The 23,451-nt window shown below is 37.1% G+C and overlaps 1 pseudogene; it reads left to right on the top strand.

The window, feature by feature from the left end:
• Window positions 1-11,653: 11,653 nt before the first annotated feature.
• LOC136172386 (large ribosomal subunit protein eL33 pseudogene) lies at window positions 11,654-11,979 on the top strand (annotated as a pseudogene).
• Window positions 11,980-23,451: the final 11,472 nt, after the last annotated feature.

The raw sequence follows: 23,451 nt of genomic DNA, 5'->3' as shown, positions 1-23,451 counted from the left end.
TTGTTACAGATTCATGGAATCCTTTTTTTCCCCAGGCTTTGTTTTTTGATAAAAGAGCAAACTTTGCTCTAAATTAAGGGTCAGTGTTAGATTAGTCTTCTAATCCAGCAATGCTAGATTAGTTTTAAGGACAACTCAGTTCAATTCAGTCGCTCAGTGGTGTCCCACTCTCTGCAACCCCATGGACTGCAGAACGCAAGTCTTCCCTATCCATCACCAACTCCCGGAGCTTGCTCATGTCCACTGAGTCAGTGATGCCATCCAACTAACTCACTCTCCGTCACTCCTTTCTCCTCCTGCATTTATAAAAATAAGACAGCTATCAAAGACAATAGTAAAATAATGGGTAAGACACATTCCAATAAATATAAAAACTGATGATGGGCTGGATTTGCCTAAAATGATACAGTTTTCTGACAGCACAAGGATAAAAGAATATTCAGTTCCTTTAACATGTTACTTTGCTTCATGCTTCTAATTTTATTCACATGTCTAGTCTTCTAAAATAAAATAATTATAATAAATAAAAGGTTTTCTGTTTGATTGATGAGCTAAACAAATTTCTTTTAGAAAATCATGAAAGATCCAATTAAGAATTACCTCTGAAAGGAAGGCTTGTCACCACCATACATTTTTTTCAGGGATTTTTATCACTATATTCCTTATTCACCTGCTTTAGCTTGTAATCTCTTCTTTTAATGCATATAATACTTTATTGGCCATCTGCATATCACTACTGTTTTAAAGCACATTAAGTTCCTTTATTGAAGGCAGATTTTATCTTTTAAATTCAACTCTTATTATGAGCTTTTGAAACTGTTTTGTTTGTGGAAATGTTGAAAAAACAAATACATGAATAAAGTTGTGTCAAGCCTTTCCAGAAGCAGGGTCTTCCTGGTTTGCATTTTTGGAGAAAAAAGTTGCTTCATTTGAGACTCAGGCAACAAGAGACAAATAAAGCAAGAATGTTTGCCTGTGACTGATTTTTTTTTTTTTTGCTAGATAATCTTTACTAAAATTTGAAGCTACAGTGTGTTTCATTAAGAGAGACAACCAGATTTATCACTACAATTTTGAGAGAAGAAATGGAGATAATCTGAAAGCATTTTCTATTTAATACATATTGCCCTTTCCAAATAAATAGCTGACTAAAGAAGGACTCTTAAAACCAGTGAGGAACATATAGTAACATATTATTTTCATCATATTAAGATCACGACTTTAAGGCTATCTTTTAAAAAAAGAAAATGCTGCTAATAGGATTTTTACCCTTTTTCAATAGTGTTTTCTGCCTGCACCCAATACTTCCATCATAAGATTCTCTACTCTATTCCTATGTTATAAAGAAGTTTCTGTGACTATATTTACACATTGACTTTGGTACAATGAATAGTGAATAGTGTCATCACCAACAAATTAAAAAGAAAACTAAACTGACACTAAGATCACCTTATAATATTAGCATGGCTTATAATGTCCAATTTTGCATTTACTTTAGTGATGAAATATCTCACATACTCTTTTTGCCTTTTGTCTGCCAGATGTATCAACCTCAAATATCATGTTGGTACTTTTTCACTGCAGTTAGGTCATAGCTGTCATTAGCCAAGAAAGCCTGTGGAAAAAGTAAAACATATCTGGGGAAAACTAAAAAAGTAACCAAAAACTCTGTCAAAATATTCAGGTTTGTAACAGGTAGTAGTTCTTATGAAAACAGATTCCAGAAGAGGGGAAAAAAAAGAAATCAAACACTGAATGACTAGTCTGAATATTGCAAAGTGAACCAAAAAGCCACAGATGTTTCCAGGTTTATGTCTGAAAATCTGGAAAGATGAATGATTTATATATTTTCATTTTTATGATGGGGAGAGTGAAGTGAATTGTTCTGTAAGTAACACGTCATGAGTTGTTGGAACATATGTTGGAAAGCTCAGTGACTTGGATGCTGAAATTGGCCACTCTGCTTTTATTTCTAGTTCATAGATTTTTTTTTCTGCTTTAATACAATTTTTATTATTTTTGGGAGAAAATGGAGAGCTGACAGATAACTTTGACTACCTAAAGTATTGAGGAGAAATTTAAGAAGTTTTCTTAGTTGAAAAGATTAGGCATGCAGAAAAAAATGAAGTCAATAGCATATTATTTTATTTAAAAAGATGCCTTTGGAAAATTTATTTGAAATATTTCTAAGGAAAGGCAAACAGAATACAATGAAAATTTTTCATATTTTCCTTTCTGTATCCATATTCTATAAGTTTTTTTAACAATATATTTTTAAAAATTATTTATTTTCGACTGTGCTGGGTTTTGTTGCGGTTTGGGCTTATCTCTAGCTATGGCGAGTGGGGGCTAGTCTCAGCTGAGTTGCCCGGGCTTCTCAATGTGGCTGCTTCTCTTGTTGAAGATCAGGGGCTCTAGGGCGTGTGGGCTTTAGTAGTTGCAGCTCCCAGGCTCAGTAGTTGTGATCCAAGGGCTTAGTTTGCTCCAAGGCATGTGGAATCCTCCCAGATCAGGGGTCAAACCCCTGTCTCCTGCATTGGCAGGCAGATTCTTCACCACTGGGCCACCAGAGAAACCCCATGTTCTACAATCTGAAAACAATTCTTAGACGCACATTCCTGATAATTGCTATTTCGGAATATGATTTTGAATGTATTCATTGTGAATCACATCATTGACCAGTAAGTATTCTTGAAATCTGCCATCATTAAAGCGATTCATATTGCTTTTTTTAGGATATGATTCAAAAGGTGCTTATATTAATTTGATACATACATCTAAATTTTAGATTTGCTTGTTCCTATGTTTCTTATTTATATTTTTCCTTCCTTGTCTCTTTACCTCAGACTCAGGAAACCACAACATGGGTCAGCTATTTACATCATCGCTGCCCAATTCTTTCAAACATGCCTGAAAACATCACTTCTAAATCAATCTTTAAAATGAATAATAACCCTAACATTCAGTTTAATATTTACAGAATAAAATTCATGAGCAAATATATGCTAGTTATTTGGGATGATTAATGTTATAGAAATCTAATCTTAGAAGGGGATATGCAAATCTGCATAAATCTACCAGGATTCCCAGAGTTTCCCTGGTGGCTCAGACAGTGAAGAATCCACCTGCAATGAGGGAGACCTGGGTTTGATCCCTGGGTTGGAAAGATTCCCTGGAAAAGGGAATGGCTACCCACTCCAGTATCCTTGCCTGGAGAATTCCATGGGCAGAGGAGCCTGGCAGGCTATAGTCCATGGGGTTGCAAAGAGTTGGACAAGACTGAACGACTTTCACTTTCACCAGTATTCTCTCTTTAGTCTCTCCTCACTATATACTATTTCTAATTTCAAATACAATGTATTACATTCACACTTGTCCTAGTGAGACTCCAGTTAGGAGATATAAATCACATCAGTTATTGTAACAGGAGAAATTAATATAAATAAATTGCTAACTAGGTATAAAGCTGTCAATTAGATAACTCAAAAGGTAGATGGAAACATGAAGGTATCAGGGAAGTAGCAATTTCAGGAAGAATTCCCCTAGTTTGGACTAAGATCCAAAATGCTTTATAAATGGAAAATTGTCAGTAATCTTTAGTTCACCTTGTAATGGTTCCACCTTTCTAGAAGGTAGCTCATGCAGAGATCTCTGACATCTTTAAAAATAAATATGTACTAGATGTAACCAGCTTTTGTCTAATACATGCAGTAGAAGCATTAGCCCTACTAATGTGGGGCTAAAGTATGATCTATTACATTCTAGGAATGGAAGTCTCTGAAATGTACTTTATTCAATTTACAATATTACTTAGTATGCTTAGGATAGTGTGTTAGTCCCTCAGTCGTGTCTGACTCTTTGGGGCCCCATGGACTTTAGCCCACCAGGCTTCTCTGTCCATGGGATTCTCCAGGTGAGAATACTGGAGTGGATTGTCACTTCCTTCTCCAGGAAGGCTTAGGCTAACTCAGTGGTAATTATTTAAACATTGCTGGCACTCCTTATTAAGTAAAATCTTTTAAGCAATTTTGAATACTGCAACCTAGCTTTCTGTATATGGAACCAAGTGTTCTTTTAAAAGCCATGATTTTCAACATAGATATTTGGTAGAATAGATATGTCCATGAATAAAATTCTAGACATAGATACATGATAGATAGATACAGCACTAATGTATATTTATATATTAACTAGCATTGCTATTATAGTAAAATGAGATATGAATTTAAAACTATCCCCATGTAGACTACTGTATGAACCAGATTTCAAACATTATTTTTCAACACCAAACAATAGTATTTTATAAGTTAAAAAACTGACATTAGAAATATATTATCATTAAATTCTGTAATCTTGGCTCAAGAACATCAACCTTTAAGTAAACCTGCTGACTTATCTGTGATATGATAGGATTATACCACAAAAAGTGGGATTTTTTTGTTTTGAAACTCCCCTAATTTTGTCTCTTATCACACGAGTACACAGCAAAGCAACTCGATATTTGGATATTAAATATGTTTTCGGTCACATACATTTATATTAACTTCTCTGAGTGTTTCATTCCATGCATCTTTTCTGGTCTCCAAAACAATATATCTAACTGACAAATTGGACGGTAGTGGTAAAGAGCCTGCCTACCAATGCAGGAGACATAAGAGACTCGGGTTTGATCCGTAGGTTAGGAAGATTCCCCTGGAGGAGGAAATGGCTAACCACCCCAAAATTCTTGCCTGGAGAATTCCATGGACAGAAGAGCCCTGTGGGCTACAGTCCATGGGGTCGCAAAGAGTCAGACACAGCTGAGCTACAAACACTTTCACTTTAGGTCCTGAGGGTTGGGCTCTCATGAAGGGGAGTAATATCCTTATAAAAAAGACTCCAGAGCCTGACCTTTCTCCAGAGGAGCCCACAGCAAGTTTCAAAAGAGGGCAATCTATGAACCAATGACCCAGGCCTCAGCAAACATTTCATCTGCCAGCACCTGGATTTTGTGGTGCTGATCACCACTTCTCATCTTCAAGAACCTGGAAGAATAAGTTTGTCTTTTATAACCTACTCAGCCTATGGTATTCTGTTATACCCACCCAAACAGACTAAGATATATATTTCTCCAAGATGTATAGATAAATGTTATCAATTTGCCTTTACTTGCACATACATATGTCTGCCTCTACACTCTGTAAACAAACCTTACATGAGTAGAAACAATACTTAAATATTGATCATAGATCACATTGAATGATGAGTAAAAGCATCTATTATAGATACTTTCATATATACCTATTCAAAATGTTTATCAATGAATCATTTTAAATATATGAGGTAATTCATCTCATAGTTTATATATATATAAACTATATGTATATAAAGTTATAGATATTGCAAGGTAGATATCAAAATTATTATCTATTAATATCTCTTTGGATTTCCCAGGTGGTGCTAGCAGTAAAGAATCTGCCAGCAATGCAGGAGAGTTAGGAGACATGGGTTTAATCCTTGGGTCAGGAAGATCCCCTGGCGCAGGAAATGGCAACTCGGCCCAGTATTCTTGCCTGGGAAATCACATGGACAGAGGAGCCTGGTGGGCTACAGTCCTCTTCTGTATCTTAAGCCCTGCTTATTACAAAATATGCTTAGGATATAGCAATTTCCTTTTATAAAGTAGATTATGTATACTGTTATTAAAATGACCCATCACACTATAACAGTCATTTTATTGTATCAAAAAATTTTACATTTTTTTAGAGATTGGACATAGCAAGTTATTTATATGAAAATAGCAATTATAAAATCAGTCCTTGCAAAACTAAAATATGCTTCATAAGATTATCCAGTTCCACTTTCACATTTAATCTAATTAGTATGTTCAATTTTTTTATCTGATTTTGAATGCAGTGTCCTTTATTAGCAGAATTTTTTTTTATAATAATCATGATCAGTCAACAAGATTGCTACGCTGTTAATAAATAGCAAGTGGAGCCGTCAAAAGGAGCCCATTTAGACTTCTTTTTCCTTTTCCCTCAAAAACATGTGATAACAGATCAAATAACTAATGTACCAGATTATAAAATGTGAAGATGTTTCTATACTCAGATGCTTGAAAGAAAAGTGAAAGAAAGTGAAGTCGCTTAGTCATGTCCAACTCTTTGCGACTCTGTGGACTGTAGCCTACCAGGCTCCTCCATCCATGGGATTCTCCAGGCAAGAGTACTGGAGTGGGTTGCCATTTCCTTCTCCAGATGCTTAGAGACCCATAAACAGTCACTGTTCTGTAATTCTAATCAAAGTTCTAAGAATCTATGGAGACTGACTGGGACATTGTAAGTTAAGGTGGAGTATATATTACCTCACTCGAACTTCTGAAGTCTATTCAGTACATCTTAGAAAACTTCTTACTGTCTCATCCGTGTCACCATTTTTTACTTTGTTTTTTATAGACACCTTCAAGAATATTACAGAAATCAGGAAAATAAATAGTTTTGAATAAAAAAGACCCTCCTTTTTGTTTCTATCTCACCTATGTTTGCTGTTGTTTAGTCCCTAAGTCATTCCCATCTCTTGTGACCCCGTGGACTGTAGCCTGCCAGGTTCTTCTGTGCATGAGATGTCCCAGACAAGAATATGGAGTGGGTTGCCATTCCCTTCTCCAGGGGAACTTCTCGACCCAGGGATCGAACCCATGACTCCTGAATTGCAAGTGGATTCTTTACCACTCACCCACCAAGGAAGCCCTCTTTCTATGTAAATATACTTAAAGTAAGATATCAAGGGATATATTATTTAGAATTATGACTATTTGTATAGAAAATGTTCTATTCATTTCTCTACAGATCCTGTTGTTATTTTCATGCAATCTGAGTACCAATCTTTTTTTAGTACCAATGGTAACAACTGTTATTTTGTTAGAAGATGGGCCTCAAGCTTTTGGAGTACATATTTTTGTGTAAATGTGGAAAGCTTTTATATTACATCACTTCCACAAGCGTTTCTTAACAAGTATCTGAGTAAGGTGGGAATATAAATGCCCCCAGGGATATAAATACCCCTTAGTCAGGACCATCTGGATATATGATACACACTTGAGAAAAAGTTACCCATCATGGGGCTTTGCATCACATCACATAGGTTCTTGACCATCTTCCTTTCTTGGTTCTGTGTTCCTAGTTTCTTACTAGGTTTTCCCATGAACACTTCTTAACCAATCACTCTCAAATCTTGCATCTGAGGAACCTAATCTAAAATAAGACATGAGTAACAGGTGATGCTAGGGGTAAAGAACCCTCCTGCCAATGGAGGAGATGTAAGAGACGAGAGTTCAATCCCTGGGTCAGGAAGATCCCCTGGAGGAAGGTATGGCAATCCACTTCAGTATTCTTTCCTGGAGAATCCTACGGACAGAGGAGCCTGGCAGGCTACATTTCATAGGGTTGCAAAGAGTTGGACACGACTGAAGACATTTAGCAGAAAAAGCAGCAAAAGACTTTTAGTGGAGGTGACTCTGAAGTGATTCTGGGTAAGAATTTCTCAACAGTGGAAACTACGGCAGGTTTAAAAGGTAGAGTGAGGCAGCCCTCATTGCTCTCAACACAATAGTCAGATGTGACGATGAGCAAGGTTAAAGATTCCTGGCAAGTTTCTGCCTGTCTCCTCTGTTCCTCTTCTAGCTCTTATTTCTAGCTGCTAGCCCAGCTGACCACAGCAAACTTAGGACCACTTGCAGGAGCTTGACTGTAGACCGCAGAAGCGATCTTTACAGAAGGTCAACAGCTCCCCCGGATCTCCCCTTGAGTTTTCCTCCTCCACTTTGGTACCTGAGAGACAATGACTTCTGCGACAGACTTGTTAATATCTCCTCTGAGTCTTCTGCTCTTTCTACCTTCATTTCTGCAGATCTCACAATTGTGCCAGATCTAACTGTTCCTTAAGTTCTTTATAACTTTCATTGTGACTTATGCATAGTGGCACACACTTAATGGTCATTCCATAAATATGTAATGAATACACAGATGGTGATTTCACAGAACGAGATCATTTACAAAGTGACTGGGAAATAAGTATTTCCCAAATAGTAAGTACTATCTTTTCACTGAAAGAATTAAGATGAGCTAAACTTAATTTTATCAGTGAAAAAGTAGTACCTTAAGCTAAACTTGGGCTTTGCTGATGGCTCAGATGGTAAAGAATCTGCCTGCAATGTGGGAGACCTGGGTTAGATTCCTGGGTTGGGGAGATGCCCTGGAGAAGGAAATGGCAACCCATGACAGTATCCTTGCCTGGGAAATCCCATAGACAGAGGAAGCTAGCTGACTACGGTTCACGGGGTCACGAAGAGTCAGATACAACTGAGCGACTAAGCATAGCACAGCGCATAAGCTACATTTAGAGATGCTTATGAAGCTTAGATTCAAAGCAATTATTTTGTGAATTTAGAAAAGAAGCAAAAGGAAGGCATAGGAATAGAATAATCACATCCTCAGTTGATAATTTAAAATTGATCAAGTGCTCAATGTACCAACCATTACTTGTTTAATTGGAGCATAGATAAATGTGTACAGAGAAAAGATGATTCAGTTTCTCTGCAAATATTGATAGACTGGACCATATTGAACTTCCTTTTTCTTGCTGAACAAAAGAAACATGTTTCCCAATAAGCATCCAGGAAGCAGTAAGTAAGTAATTTACGGTTGAACATGTGAAATTTTATACACTGCAACTAAAACTAAACCTTGAAAAACAGCAGTGCTTAGGTGATGCATCTGTGCAGAAAGATTAAAGAACTGCTTATTTTATTCAGCAATATAGTGAAGAAATTTAATAGACATCACTAGGAATTATGTCAATTAAGTAGACATGATTTTCAAACATGGGAAAGGGAAAGTAATGAGACTTGATTTCCAAGATTTATTATATATGTAAGAAACCATTCAGTGCAATAAATGCTCATGAAAATTAATATTTTCAAGTTAAATTATTATAGCACATTATTTATATGTCACTTGTTAATGCTGCTGTCATTATTCACTCTCAAGGTGCTGAATAAATTTTAGTGAAAACATAAATATATTATCTTCAATTCAGCATAGCCTTTATTCTGCTATCTCAATTGGATTGACATTTTTTTTCTCCTACTCCACTCTTCCCCCAGTAATGGGTGTCTATTTTTTTAGAAGAAAAGTGAAATATGGTGTGACTGCATTATAAAATATTTCCTTTATCACTTATTTAGCATCTTAGAACTCCAAATTGCATATGATAAAGGTTGCAATGTGTTTATATATTAAAGACCTGCAGGGAGTTATGCTGTGAAGCCAGAATCTCAAACCACTCTTGTTTACCATATAGAGGTCTATCGATAAAAATAGGTGTAGATAACTACTTGCTTATAAGTAATCTACAGGAAGTAAAGATTACTTAAAAGTTAAGCAATGTTAAATAACATTTTTCACAAGAAGTCAATTATGGAAAATATCATCTCTAGTATCCATTGGCTGTGTGACCCTAGCTTCATTTCTCCTCTCTGAGCTGTGTTTCCATAGCTGTAAAGAGAAGGGAATGGCTATGCACTCCAGTATTTTTGCCGGGAGAATTCCATGGACAGTGGAGCCTGGTGGGCTACAGCCCATGGATGGCAAAATTGGATACAACTGGGTGACTAACACTAAAGTAAGAAGCTATCTCCTCCAAGTCTACCTTACAGAATACTCCTAAAGCTCAATAGAATTAATGAATGTGCAAGCGTGCTTTGTAAACCCTAAAACAGTGCATGGCTGAAAAAAAAAAAAAAAAAAAACTGAATTATTCAAAGTATGTATTTTAATTAGCTATTCTTTTAAGCATAGCTCCAAATTTTTTTAAACTGTTTTTAATGGGCTTTATTTCTTTTTTTTTCTTAACCCCACAAATATCCTGTTTAATATAAGCACATTGCTTCTTTACTAATTACAGCTTTAGACTTTCTTTAGTCTTCACCGACTATGGGTAAGGTTTATTTATTTATTTATTTATTTCATTTATTTTTATTAGTTGGAGGCTATTTACTTTACAATATTGTAGTGGTTTTTGCTGGGGAACACATGTAAATCAATGTATGACATAGCTCAAAATTACTTCATTAAGACAAGTGCTTGACCAAAGAGTTGTTCATCATGACCCAACTGACATACCAGGGTAGCCATCAGAATAAACCTTAAATAAAGAGAAAACATTTGCCACAACATGGAAAGGTATGGATACCATCAACATAAAGAATGGGAATTTGCTGTGTGGCTCAGGAAACTCAAACAGGGGCTCTGTATCATCCTAGGGGGGTGGGGCGGGGAGGGAGGTGGGAGGGAGCTCCAAGAGGGAGGGGACACATGTGTACCTGTGACTGATTCATGTTGAGGTTTGACAGAAAACAGCAAAGTTCTGCAAAGCAACTATCCTTCATTAAAAAATAAGCAAATTAAAAAAAGAATGCAAGTTTAGTAATATAAGCTTTCACAAACAAAAAAAGAAAAGGAAAAATGTAAATGGTCTTTCAACAGAAGAAAGAATTGTAATGTTTCTGTCATTGTAGAAGAATAAGAACATAAAAACAAAAACCCAAAATTATTTTAATTATTTTAAAATGATAGCAGTTGGATAACAGTTTGGTGGTATCTGAAAAAAGCTAAACATACTCTTACCACATGATCCAGCGTTTGTGATCTTTGGTATTTCACCCAACAGAGTCAAAAACTGATGTCCATACAAAAAAACTACACAGTGATATTTATGGCTGCGTTATTCATAATTGCCAAAATTTGGATGCAATCAAGATATCCTTCAATAGGTGAATGGATTGACAAGCTGTGGCATATTCAGACAAAGGAATACTCAGCACTAAAAAAAAAAAGAAAAAAAAAAAAAAAGAGCAACCAAGTCATAAAAAGAAGTGAAAGAACTTTAAATGTATAAGGATTACTAAGTGAAAAAAACCAGTCTGAAAAGGCACATACTGTCTGATTTTGACTATATGCCATTCTGGAAAAGCCACAATTAAGAGGCAGTTTAAAAAAAAAAAAAAAAAAAATCAGTGGTTGCTGGGATTGGAGTAGGGTAAAGGATGAACAGGCAGAACATAGAAGATTTTTAAGGCAATAAAAGACTCTCTGTATAAAACTATAATGATGGACAGATGTAATTACATATATGTCCAAACCCACAGAATGTACAAAACTGAGAGTGAACCCTGATGCAAATTATGAGCTTTGAGTTATTCGGACATGTCGGTGTAAGTTCATCTATTGGAACAAAGATACCGCAAACGGGATGTTGATAAATGGAGAATTTATGCATTGTGGGAACAGGAGGAAGATGGGAAAATTCAATTTTATCTTAGTTTTGCAATGAACCTAAAACAGGATTAGGAAACATCAGCCAATCTATATCTCAAAATTATATAACTTATGTAATGCAGGGGTACTATGTATGACCCCGTCCATGAATAGCCTTTTGATCAATGAAGTGGAGAAAACTAAGGATAGCCCAGTTAGCAGAGAAGACCTCTGAACCCTTAGGAGAGAAGCAGGAAATTGTAGCACAGTTAAACTCTGAGAAATTTTAAGAGGCAATTTGGAGATACTTAGAGCCTGTGGAAGCCTGCTGGGAACAGGACTCGAAAGTGACAAATATGTTGGAAAAATTGTGGTCCAAGGCCATTATTGCTGGCTATGAGTGGGATCTCTGGAATCAAAGGGAGCATACAGGTCTTCCTAAAATCGAAGGTGTTTATGCCAGAGGTTAAACTGATTTCTATCTAGGCAAGAGATATGCTTATGTGTACAAAGAACAGCATAGTAACTCCTGTCAGAAAACCTAACAAAACCAGGGTAATCTGGAGAAAGGTAAGTCTGGCTCATGGAACCTAGCATGGCTCATGCCAAATTCTGAAATAACCTTCTTACTAAAGCCATTGGGTACAGAATCTGTGTGATGTTGTACCCTTCAACGATTTAAACTTACTGAAAATTAAATAAATAAAAGTGTGAATTTGTGGGGATAAAAGGCAATTTAGAAATACTACTAGCTCACATGTATTTTTAAGAGATCACAATATCTACCCAATGAAACATATAGAATCTATAAAGGGCTCAGTCTAATTGTTTGTAATATGAAAATAGTAAGAAACAATTTGACAACTGAAACGGCAACTTTTTTTTTTTTTTTTTTTTTTTTTTTTTTTTTTTAATATTATTTTATTAGTTGGAGTCCAATCACTCCACAACATTTCAGTGGGTTTTGTCATACATTGACATGAATCAGCCATATAGTTACATGTATTCCCCATCCCGATCCCCCCTCCCACCTCCCTCCCCACCCGACTCCTCAGGGTCCTCCCAGTGCACCAGGCCCGAGCACCCGACTCATGCATCCCACCCGGGCTGGTGGTCCGTCTCACCATAGATAATATACATGCTGTTCTCTCAAAACATCCCACCCTCACGTTCTCCCCCAGAGTTCAAAAGTCTGTTCTGTATTTCTGTGTCTCTTTTTCTGTTTTGCATATAGGGTTATCGCCACCATCTATCTAAATTCCGTATATATGTGTTAGTATACTGTAATGTTCTTTATCTTTCTGACTTACTTCACTCTGTATAATGGGCTCCAGTTTCATCCATCTCATTAGAACTGATTCAAATGAATTCTTTTTAACGGCTGAGTAATATTCCATGGTGTATATGTACCACAGCTTCCTTATCCATTCATCTGTTGATGGGCATCTAGGTTGCTTCCATGTCCTGGCTATTATAAACAGTGCTGCGATGAACATTGGGGTGCACGTGTCTCTTTCAGATCTGGATTCCTCAGTGTGTATGCCCAGAAGTGGTATTGCTGGGTCATATGGCAGTTCTATTTCCAGTTTTTTAAGAAATCTCCACACTGTTTTCCATAGTGGCTGTACTAGTTTGCATTCCCACCAACAGTGTAAGAGGGTTCCCTTTTCTCCACACCCTCTCCAGCATTTATTGCTTGTAGACTTTTGGATAGCAGCCATCCTGACTGGCGTGTAATGGTACCTCATTGTGGTTTTGATTTGCATTTCTCTGATGATGAGTGATGTTGAGCATCTTTTCATGTGTTTGTTAGCCATCTGTATGTCTTCTTTGGAGAAATGTCTGTTTAGTTCTTTGGCCCATTTTTTGATTGGGTCGTTTATTTTTCTGGAATTGAGCTTCAGGAGTTGCTTGTATATTTTTGAGATTAATCCTTTGTCTGTTTCCTCATTTGTTATTATTTTCTCCCAATCTGAGGGCTGTCTTTTCACCTTACTTATAGTTTCCTTTGTTGTGCAAAAGCTTTTAATTTTCATTAAGTCCCATTTGTTTATTTTTGCTTTTATTTCCAATATTCTGGGAGGTGGGTCATAGAAGATCTTGCTGTGATTTATGTCGGAGAGTGTTTTGCCTATGTTCTCCTCTAGGAGTTTTATAGTTTCTGGTCTTACATTTAGATCTTTAATCCATTTTGAGTTTATTTTTGTGTATGGTGTTAGGAAGTGTTCTAGTTTCATTCTTTTACAAGTGGTTAACCAGTTTTCCCAGCACCACTTGTTAAAGAGATTGTCTTTTTTCCATTGTATATCCTTGCCTCCTTTGTCAAAGATAAGCTGTCCATAGGTTCGTGGATTTATCTCTGGGCTTTCTATTCTGTTCCATTGATCTATATTTCTGTCTTTGTGCCAGTACCATACTGTCTTGATGACTGTGGCTTTGTAGTAGAGTCTGAAGTCAGGCAGGTTGATTCCTCCAGTTCCATTCTTCTTTCTCAAGATTACTTTGGCTATTCGAGGTTTTTTGTATTTCCATACAAATTGTGAAATTATTTGTTCTAATTCTGTGAAAAATACCGTTGGTAGCTTGATAGGGATTGCATTGAATCTATAGATTGCTTTGGGTAGAATAGCCATTTTGACAATATTGATTCTTCCAATCCATGAACACGGTATGTTTCTCCAACTGAAACGGCAACTTTTAAAATATGGGACAAGTAGGGTCATTGGAATTCTAATAAGGGGAAGAAGGAAAAAGGGAAATTGAGTTTGACCTTGAGGTTGCTCATATTTTTCAAAGAAGATATTTGTGAAATTTATATAATTATTCTAAAGCACTTCTAGCTTTCAAAATTAAAATGTAGCATTTGTGGCATTTCTTTATGAGCAAATTTGGAACATGTTATCCCTCCTCTTAAAAATGAAGGTAAATAAAAATTAAGCTGTGGCTACTGTTTTACATATTAAATGTGCCAGTATCAGAAAGAGGGAATGAAATAAGTGGAAAATATCAGCTTCTAGCCAGGAAATTAAAATAAAGGAAGAAAAAAAAAAAACAGCAGGAACACATAGCCCCTTAAATCAGCAGTGTCAGGAACGTGACAGACCACGTTTTTCTCTCCCTATGGCTTTGATTTGCAGATGGACTCTGAGTTGCATTTATGTCAGAAGGTTTCACTTAAGTAAGGAAAGAAATGAAGTTGTGACACAGATTGAAAAACGGGTTTTGGTTAAACAACCTGGGTATGAATGGGTGAGAAAAGTTCTGGCCTCTCTCTCATTAGATTATCACGTAGTTGTGATCTCTATTCATCTGAGGAGTCATGTTTAACTCTCTGAACATTTTTAAATTATATTCTTTGAAATGTATCTAAAAAAAAAAAACAAACATGTTTCAAGCAGGATGAAAAATAGGTATTTCTCCAGAATCTGTTTAATGTGATTGAGTGCAATCTCCTGTTAAAAGTTCCAGAATCAAAATTAACGGAGTTGACATATTTTTAGAGATATCTTCAAAATCAGTTGCCTTTATCATATCAGAAAGGCTTTACCTCCATATATTATGTGTGTATTATGTGTACATATATTTATCTGCTAAGTCACGTCCGACTCTTTGCAACTCCACGGATTGTAGCTCACCTGGCTTCTCTGTCCATGTATTTCCCAGGCAAGAATATTGGAATGGGTTGCCTTTTCCTTCTCCAGGGGACCTTCTTGAATTAGGGATCGAACGCACACCTCCTGTACTGGCATTCTTTAGCACTGAGCCACCTGGGAAGTCCTATATGTATAAAAAAAGTCAACATCAACAAGTTATAGGTTTTAAGAGAGATTTTAAATTCTTCAAACTTATGGTGGTTACAAAATCTTGCCAGAAACAGAAGAGTGACTAGAGTTTATGATCATAGTGAAGCATACCACAATTCACATAAAATGGGAGGAATTCCAACACCCTGCCACAGAGGAAACACAATTTAAACACACCAAAACCACACCCAAACTGTCTCACATTTAATAGCAAAGAGTCAGTTTTAAAAGGTCTCATACGCAGCAGTTCTGACCCATTGACCCCAAGCTTCTCCATTTCTTTCTTCCTGACTTACTTTCCTTCACTGTTTGCACACTCATCTTCCTTTCTCCTTCACTTGCCGTGCACCATTATCTCTTTCTCCTACACTGGTAACATCTTTTTTCTGAAAATTCCAGTTTGGTTTCTTGTTTATTTTTGGCTACACATTTTGACTTGGAAAGTATCAAAAGGCAGAGGCAAACACAGTCTAAAACAAACATCTCTGAGCGCTGAAGACTTGATGCTTTTGAACTGTGGCTTTGGAGAAGACTCCTGAGAGTCCCTTGGACTGCAGGGAGGTCACACCAGTCCATCCTAAAGGAGATCAGTCCTAAATATTCATTGGAAGGGCTGATGCTGAGGCTGAAACTCCAATACTTTGGCCTCCTGATGAGAAGAGCTGACTCATTGGAAAAGACCCTGATGCTGGGAAAGATTGAAGACAGGAAGAGAAGGGGATAACAAAGGGTGAGATGGTTGGATGGCATCACCGACTCAATGGACAGGAGTTCGAGCAAGCTTCAGGAGATTGTGAAGGACAAGGAAGCCTGGAGTGCTGCAGTCCATGGGGTCACAAAGAGTCAGACACGACTGAACAACATAGAAATCTTTTTATTCTCTTTCTTGTTTTTCCTTTTTTTTTTTTCCCTTATTTTACTATGTCACAGAATTTCAAATACATAGGGTGAGACCTAGATATTTGTTGGCCAATCATTTATATATATTCATATTTTGTGGATTATATACATATACATGTGTATATATACTCAGTTGCTTCAGTCATGTCTGACTCTTTGTGACCCTACTGACTGTAGCCTGCCAAGCTCCTCAGTCTATGGGATTCTGCAGGCAAGAAGACTAGACTTGGTTGCCATGCCCTCCGACAAGTGATCTTCCTGACCCACAGGTTGGAACCCATGTCTACTGGATTGCAGACACATTCTTTCCTGCTGAGCCCCCAGGGAGTTTCATGCATATCCACAAAAGTCCCTTGACAGAGGAGGGGATTTGAGAAAATGATTATATGCAGTAAATCTTTCTCTTGGACAAGTCTCCCACCTTTAATTTACAAAATTATCTCCTTCTGGGTTAAATTAAAAATATTAATATCTTCAAGATATTTTTTTAAGTCAAAGTTTCATATGTATAAAAAGTACCACTGGAATTAGGCAGTGTAAATAATGAAAAATTCTATGTCTTTTTCTAGAGAAGTATTTATTCAGCATTCCAACATATTAGAAAAAAAACCTGTGGGAAAACTTTGTGAGGGATATAAAAGGAAGATCTGCGACTTATATAAGGGGTGTCTTTTGAGCAAATAGTCTTTGCCTAATGTGAAATTTTATTGGTGCACTTGAGCTGCTATAACAAAAATACTACAGAATATGTGACTTATAATCAGAAGGAATTTATTGCTCAGAGTTCTGGAGGCTAGAAGTCCAGGATCAAGGTGTCAGCGTTGTCAAGTTGTCAAGTGTCAAGTTGCTCTTCTAGCTGCGGGCTACCGACTTTCCCCTGTCCTCATAGAGTAGAAGGGGCTGTGGAGGCCTGCGGGATTCTTTCATAAAGACACTAATCCTATTCACGAGGGCCACTCTCATGTCTTAAACACCTGCCAAATCCCTACCTCCTGAAACCATTTCACGGAGCACTAGGATTTCAACATATGCATTTTGGGAGGGATACAAATGTTCAGACCATAACATTCCACTCCAGTTATATAAAATCTGGGGCTTCTCAGGCAGCAGTAGTGGTAAAGCACCCACCTGCCAACGCAGAAGACATGGGTTCTATCCTTGGGTCGGAAAGATCCTCTGGAGAAGGAAATGGCAACCCACTCTATTATTCTTGCCTGGCGAATCCCATGGACAGAAGGTTGGAGGGCTACAGACTACTGTAGAGTGGGACACAACTCAGCAACTAAATGACAAGAACAACATACAAAATCCATCTTTCTCACGTGTTAGCAACTCAAAAGTTTACGTCCAAATTCTCATCTGAATATCATCTGAATCAGGTATGGATGGGACTCCAGCTGTGAACCTGTGAATGCTAATGTGCTGTATGCTTCTAAAATGCAGTGCTGGAACAGGCATAGGATAGACGTCTCATTCCAAGGGGTGAGATATAAATGGAAAATGAATTAAAGGCCTCAAGGAAGTCCAAAGCCCTAGGGCCCACAGGGTCAGGCAATCCTGCAATCTGGACATACTGATGTGGGGATCCCCGTTTCAAAATACAGTGAGTTGGCTCCTAGACCCCATGGCTTTTCCGGGCATAGCGCACCTCGTGGCCTTCATGTGTTGGGATTCCATGCCTGTGACTCTCTTGAGTTAGAATCTCACACCAGTGGCTCTACCGATACGAGGTCTTGGTGGCCCACTCATCCCCTTGGTTCCATTGGGCATCATCTTAGTGGAGACTCTGCAGTCACCACACCCGAGTGTAACACTCCATGGTTCTGGGTAGCTCCATAGTGGAAACCTAGCTGGAGGCGTAGAAGGAACTACCAAACTCGTGATAGGTCCCTGTGTCCGCAAATCATACTCTTTGCCTAATGGGAAAAAAAAGAACAGTCCCCCCCATCAAGGCAAACTATTATCTCAAATATAGTTTGAGAAATGAGTTAGGAAAGTTAAAAAAAATTAATTGTAAATTAAATGTAATATCATTATAACAATGAAATCATTGTTCTAATGGTGTGCATAATTAAAATGAAAACCTTACCCAGAAAAATGATTGCTATGGAAATTCAAAAGAGAGCAAGAACCCTGGTCTCAGGACATGAGAGAAGTTTCTGAGAGTAGGTAGGATTTAAGCTGGATGACAAAGAGTAGGTCAGATTTGAACAGAGGCTAAACGTTTAGAGAGAATAAAGATTAGCAATAATAAAGTATTCCATTAGCAACTTGACTGCCTGAATTAGAATTAATAGAGTTGGCTTGAGGATGGAGAAAGAGATAACAACTTTAAAAATAAATTCTAACTGGTGTTAAATTTTAGTTGCAGCGTACTCACAGCATGAAAAATCTTTTGCACTTTTCTGTGACTTCTGTACATCAATTTTAATATGATTAATTAATTGCCAATGCCTTTTTTATTGAAGACAACTTTGAAGAAAGGTATTAAAGGAAGAAAAAGCAAAATCGATAGGAGAGGATAACTTTATTTAGATAATTTTATAGCTATCTAATAGTAGCTTTATTATGACCATCTATATAAAACAGTCTAAATAAAATTGTAATATTTAAAAAATACTTTTACATGCAGTCTTAGCTCACAATTCACTTAAGATATTGGATTACATACACTAGTAATTATCAACTAGAAAATGCAAAATTTTCAAAAATTCTGTTTTCAATAACAATAAGAGCATAATGTTATTGGAAATACAAATAACAAAAGTGTAAATTCTTAGCAAAATTTTTTAAATATTATCAAAGAACAAAAAGAGATGTTAATAAATGAAGAGATATAACACAATATGAGTTTTAAGATTTCCATTTCTATCCAAATTAGTCTATAGAATCAAAACAACTGCAATAGAAACAACGCATTATTTTTCTTAGAACTTTACAAGATATTCCTCAAATTCATATGAAAAAGCAAGGTGCCAGAAACAGTCAAGATAATGTTGAGGAAGAATAAGCAACTATATGGTGTTTTGTACGTATCAAGACTTAAAATAATGAATAAGACAGTGCAGTTCTGGCATTTAAGATACCAATGGAGTAATGGGGTCCAGATTAGAGTTGGAAACAGATACATACAGATGTGTGCCTTGATATTTGGCAGAGGTACTCCTGCAAATACCTGTAGAATTAATGAATTATTTAATATGTTAATGTCCCCCTTTCTTAACAGGAACAACAACAAACCCCACTAAGTTCTATAGTAAGACTTTTCCAGGTGGAGATTCCAGTACAAAGCAGTTATTTTCTTCTCTCCTCTAGAAAAGCATTCAGTGATAAGGAGAAAAGAAAAGAAACACACACAGGTTGTATTTTTTAAAGAATTAGAAAATACAAAAATATAGAAAGAATACTTGTTGTTCAGAAAGAAGCCTTTAGGCAGGCACATAGAGGAATGTGAGCAATTCAGGAAGCATTAGCAAAGTATCCTTCTCTCTATTTTTTTAAAAAATGTCATTTGTCATTATATTTTATTTTGTTTTAATTTTTATTGGAGTATAGTTGATTTATCACTATATGTTAGTTTCAAATATACAGCAAAGTGAATCCATTATATATATGTATATACACATATATCTCCACTGTTCTTTACATTCTTTTCTCATATAGGCTATTGCAGTATTATTTTCTTGTGGAAGCTACCACAGAGCATTGAGTAGAATTCCTTGTGCTATGTGTAGGTTCTTATTAGTTTTATATTTTACGCATAAGTGTTAGTCACTCAATCTTGTCCAATTCTTTGCGGCCACATGCCCTGTAACCCACGAGGCTCCTCTGTCTATGGGATTTTTCAGGCAAGAATCCTGGAGTGGGTTGCCATTTCCTTCTCCAGGGGATCTTCCTGACCCAGGGATCAAACCTGGGTCTCTCACATTGCAGGCAGACTTTACCATCTGAGCCACTAGGGAGACATTCTCCCACCTTACCCCCTCCACCACCGCCCGGTAACATCTGTAACTCTAGTTCCAGTATCTTTCTCTACAAGTCCAAAAGAATGGGTGTAGCCTGATGGGTGAAAGCAAAATTCCCGTCCTTGACCTTCTTTACAATGAATGCATGATGCAGGGGTTGGCATTAGGAACTTCCCAGGGCAACTGCGGTTTCAAGAAACATGTTTCACAGCAGATTTTACTGAGTTGCCCCAAGAGATCATACTCTATATCAGCAATTCTCAGCCAGATCTCACAACCCACTGATATGCCAGGTAATGGTGCAATAAATCACATGCCATTTGGTATTAGAACATTGAAAATGCTAAATTACATATCTTTTCTTAAATAAGGATGATCCGAGATTATCTCTGGCTATATTTCTCTCTACTGGGTATTGACACGGCTTTCGCCAGTGTGCTTCCTATAAGTTTTGTCGATCATATGAGTCAAAACAAAGTGAATGGATAGGGAATCAATGTGCATGATCCTTTTATGTTAAACTTATTCATGTTAGGTGCCTTGTTAATTAGAAATCTGCATTCTTACAAGGTTCTACACCAAAATATATCAGAGAACCCTCATCCTTTTTGCTATAAGACCCTACACTGAAGAAGGAAACTTCTGGAAAACCTGGAAAGTTTCCCTTGTGCCCAGATGTCTGTTGACCAGAGGTTCAACAGAGAAGCTGGGCATGTGTGTTCCTAGTATATTTCAGGAACATTGAAAGGGACCAAAAATAAAAATGACTGAAGAAAGGTATTTTTCCCTTTTCTTTTTTCATTTTCATGTTCATGGCTGCATGGCATTTTCCCTTGGGAGAAGGGAGGGAACAGAAGAAAATCTACCAGGCAAAGAACCATTTATATAAAATATTTCCCTGTCAACACCTTAATTCCAGCAGAGACTGTTCCCACTCCTCAACCAGCACCACAGTTTGTAAGACAAACCTAATAGCAGAATATGCGGGGCTACACACCTGAAAGAGAACCTTTGTCTTTTCTCAAAAAAAAAAAAAAAAAAAAAAAAAAATCAGGAATTCAGGAATGTTTTCATTACATCTCACAGGGTACCTTTGATTGGATTGGTTTATTGCTCACATTCCCCACCCCCCCGCCCCCCCATTACTCCATAAAGGATAGGAGAGAAGGCTGAGTGGTGAAGGTTGGTGGAAGCATTAATCTCTTATATCCATTCTAAGTGGTTGCTTTATCTGACAAAATATTTCCTTATGGCGAGGAGATTGTTTGCATATTTCCAGATCTCCTTTGTGTCTTTAATCAGGAAGGCACTGATGGATCACAGAACGTTTCCTATCTATTATATTTTAGTTTTATTTGCTTGTGTTTTTTTTTTTTTACATTTGGTCTTCTTTTGTGATCTGATGTTTTGTGAAGAGGTTTTGGTTTTATAAAGTAGTACCATTAGGAATTAATACAGGGATGCCATGTGCTTCTTAAAAAATAGAAGATGCACTTTTTAAAAAAGACCCTTTTTACTAAGATTATCGATTAAGCATAGTTATTTTTTTTCCCTAGACTTTTCCATTCATGCAGTTTTCCCAAGGGGCTTGCCAGGTGGTGCTAGTGGTAAAGAACCTGCTGCTAATGCAGAAAACATCACAGACGTGGGTTTATTCCCTAGGTGGGGAAGATCTCCTGGAGGAGGGCACGGAAACTCACTCCAGTATTCTTGCCTGGAGAATCCCCATGGATGATGGAACCTGGCTGGCTACAGTCCATAGAGTTGGACGTGACTGAAGCCACGTAGCACGCACACACTGATAGATAATACAGATCCAATACAATATGATAGGTCATAAACTGTAATACATGAGAAGCTATTTTTACTACTTAAGTTCTTAATAGCTTGGCAATGAGGGAAATAAAAATGCATATCCATGTAAAGTCAGAATAATAAGGGTGGTATAGGTGACAAAAATAAGAAGGGAAAATAGTGAAAATACAGATATTCAGATCTCAGAAGACTAAGTTTCATCAGCATGGATGTGGTGAAAGAACACCATCTGCTTGAGGATATAAATGTGCTTTTTTTGTAAGAGAAGTTGATAAAAATTAGTACAAATCTGGAAACAAGTTGGAAATTAAATCATAATTACAGCAAAATAATAATAATAATACTTATGAACATTATAAATTAATAATACATTGTATATCATATTTTATAGCTTTTAAAATTTTTTGCTTTATTTTATAACATTTTACATGCTAGCAAAATGCTTCACCCTAGCCTTCAAAAGTACATGAACCAAGAACTTCCAAGATGTATATACTGGATTTAGGAAGGGCACAGGAATCAGAGATCAAATTGCCAACATCCTTTGGATCATAGAAAAAGCAAGAGAATTCCAGAAAAAGATCTACTTCTGCTTCACTGATTACGCTAAAGCCTTTGACTGTGTGGATCACAACAAACTGTGGAAAATACTTGAAGAGATGGGAATACCAGACCACCTTACCTGCATGCTAAGAAACCTATACACAGGTCAAGACACAGCAGTTAAAACTGGACTTGGAACAACAGGACTGTTTCTAAATTGGGAAAGGAGTACATCAAGGCCGTATACTGTCACCCTGCATGTTTAACTTATATGGAGAGAACACTACACTAATTCCCAGGCTGGATGAAGCACAAGCTGGAATAGAGATTGCCGGGAGAAATATCAATAACCTCAGATATGCAGATGACACCACCCTTATGGCAGAAAGTGAAGAGGAACTAAAGAGCCTCTTGATGAAAGTGAAAGAGGAGAGTGAAAAACCTGGCTTAAAACTCAACATTCAGAAAACTAAAATCATGGCATCTGGTCTCTTCACTTCATGGCAAATAGATGGGGAAAAATGGAAACTTTGATTTTTGTAGGCTCCAAAATCACTGTGGATGGTGACTGCAACCATGAAATTAAAAGACACTTGCTTGTTGGAAGAAAATCTATGACCAATCTAGACAGCATATTAAAAAGCAAATATATTACCTTACTGACTAAGGTCCATCTAGTCAAGGCTATGGTTTTCCCAGTAGTCATGTATGAATATGAGAGCTGGACTACAAAGAAAGCTGAGCACTGAAGAATTGATTCTTTTGAACTGTGGTGTTGAAGAAGACTCCTGAGATTCCCTTGGAGTGGCAGGAGATCAAACCAGTCAATTCTAAAAGAAATCAGTCCTGAATGTTCACTGGAAGGACTGATGCTGAAGCTTAAACTACAATACTTTGGCCACTTGATGCAAAGAACTAACTTATTGGAAAAGACCTTGATGCTGGGAAAGATTGAAGGCAGGAGGAGAAGGGGATGACAGAGGATGAGATGGTTGGATGGCATCACCAGCTCGATGGACATGAGTCTGAGTAAGCTGCAGGAGTTGGTGATGGACAGGGAAGCCTGGCGTGCTGCAGTCCATGGGGTCACAAAAAGTCAGACAGGACTGAGCAACTGAACTGAACTGA

The sequence above is a fragment of the Muntiacus reevesi genome, chromosome 7 (assembly GCF_963930625.1).
Source record: "Muntiacus reevesi chromosome 7, mMunRee1.1, whole genome shotgun sequence".
NCBI lineage: Eukaryota > Metazoa > Chordata > Mammalia > Artiodactyla > Cervidae > Muntiacus > Muntiacus reevesi.
The sequence above is the reverse complement of the archived record's forward strand: the minus strand, read 5'-3'. Positions and strand labels throughout refer to the sequence as shown.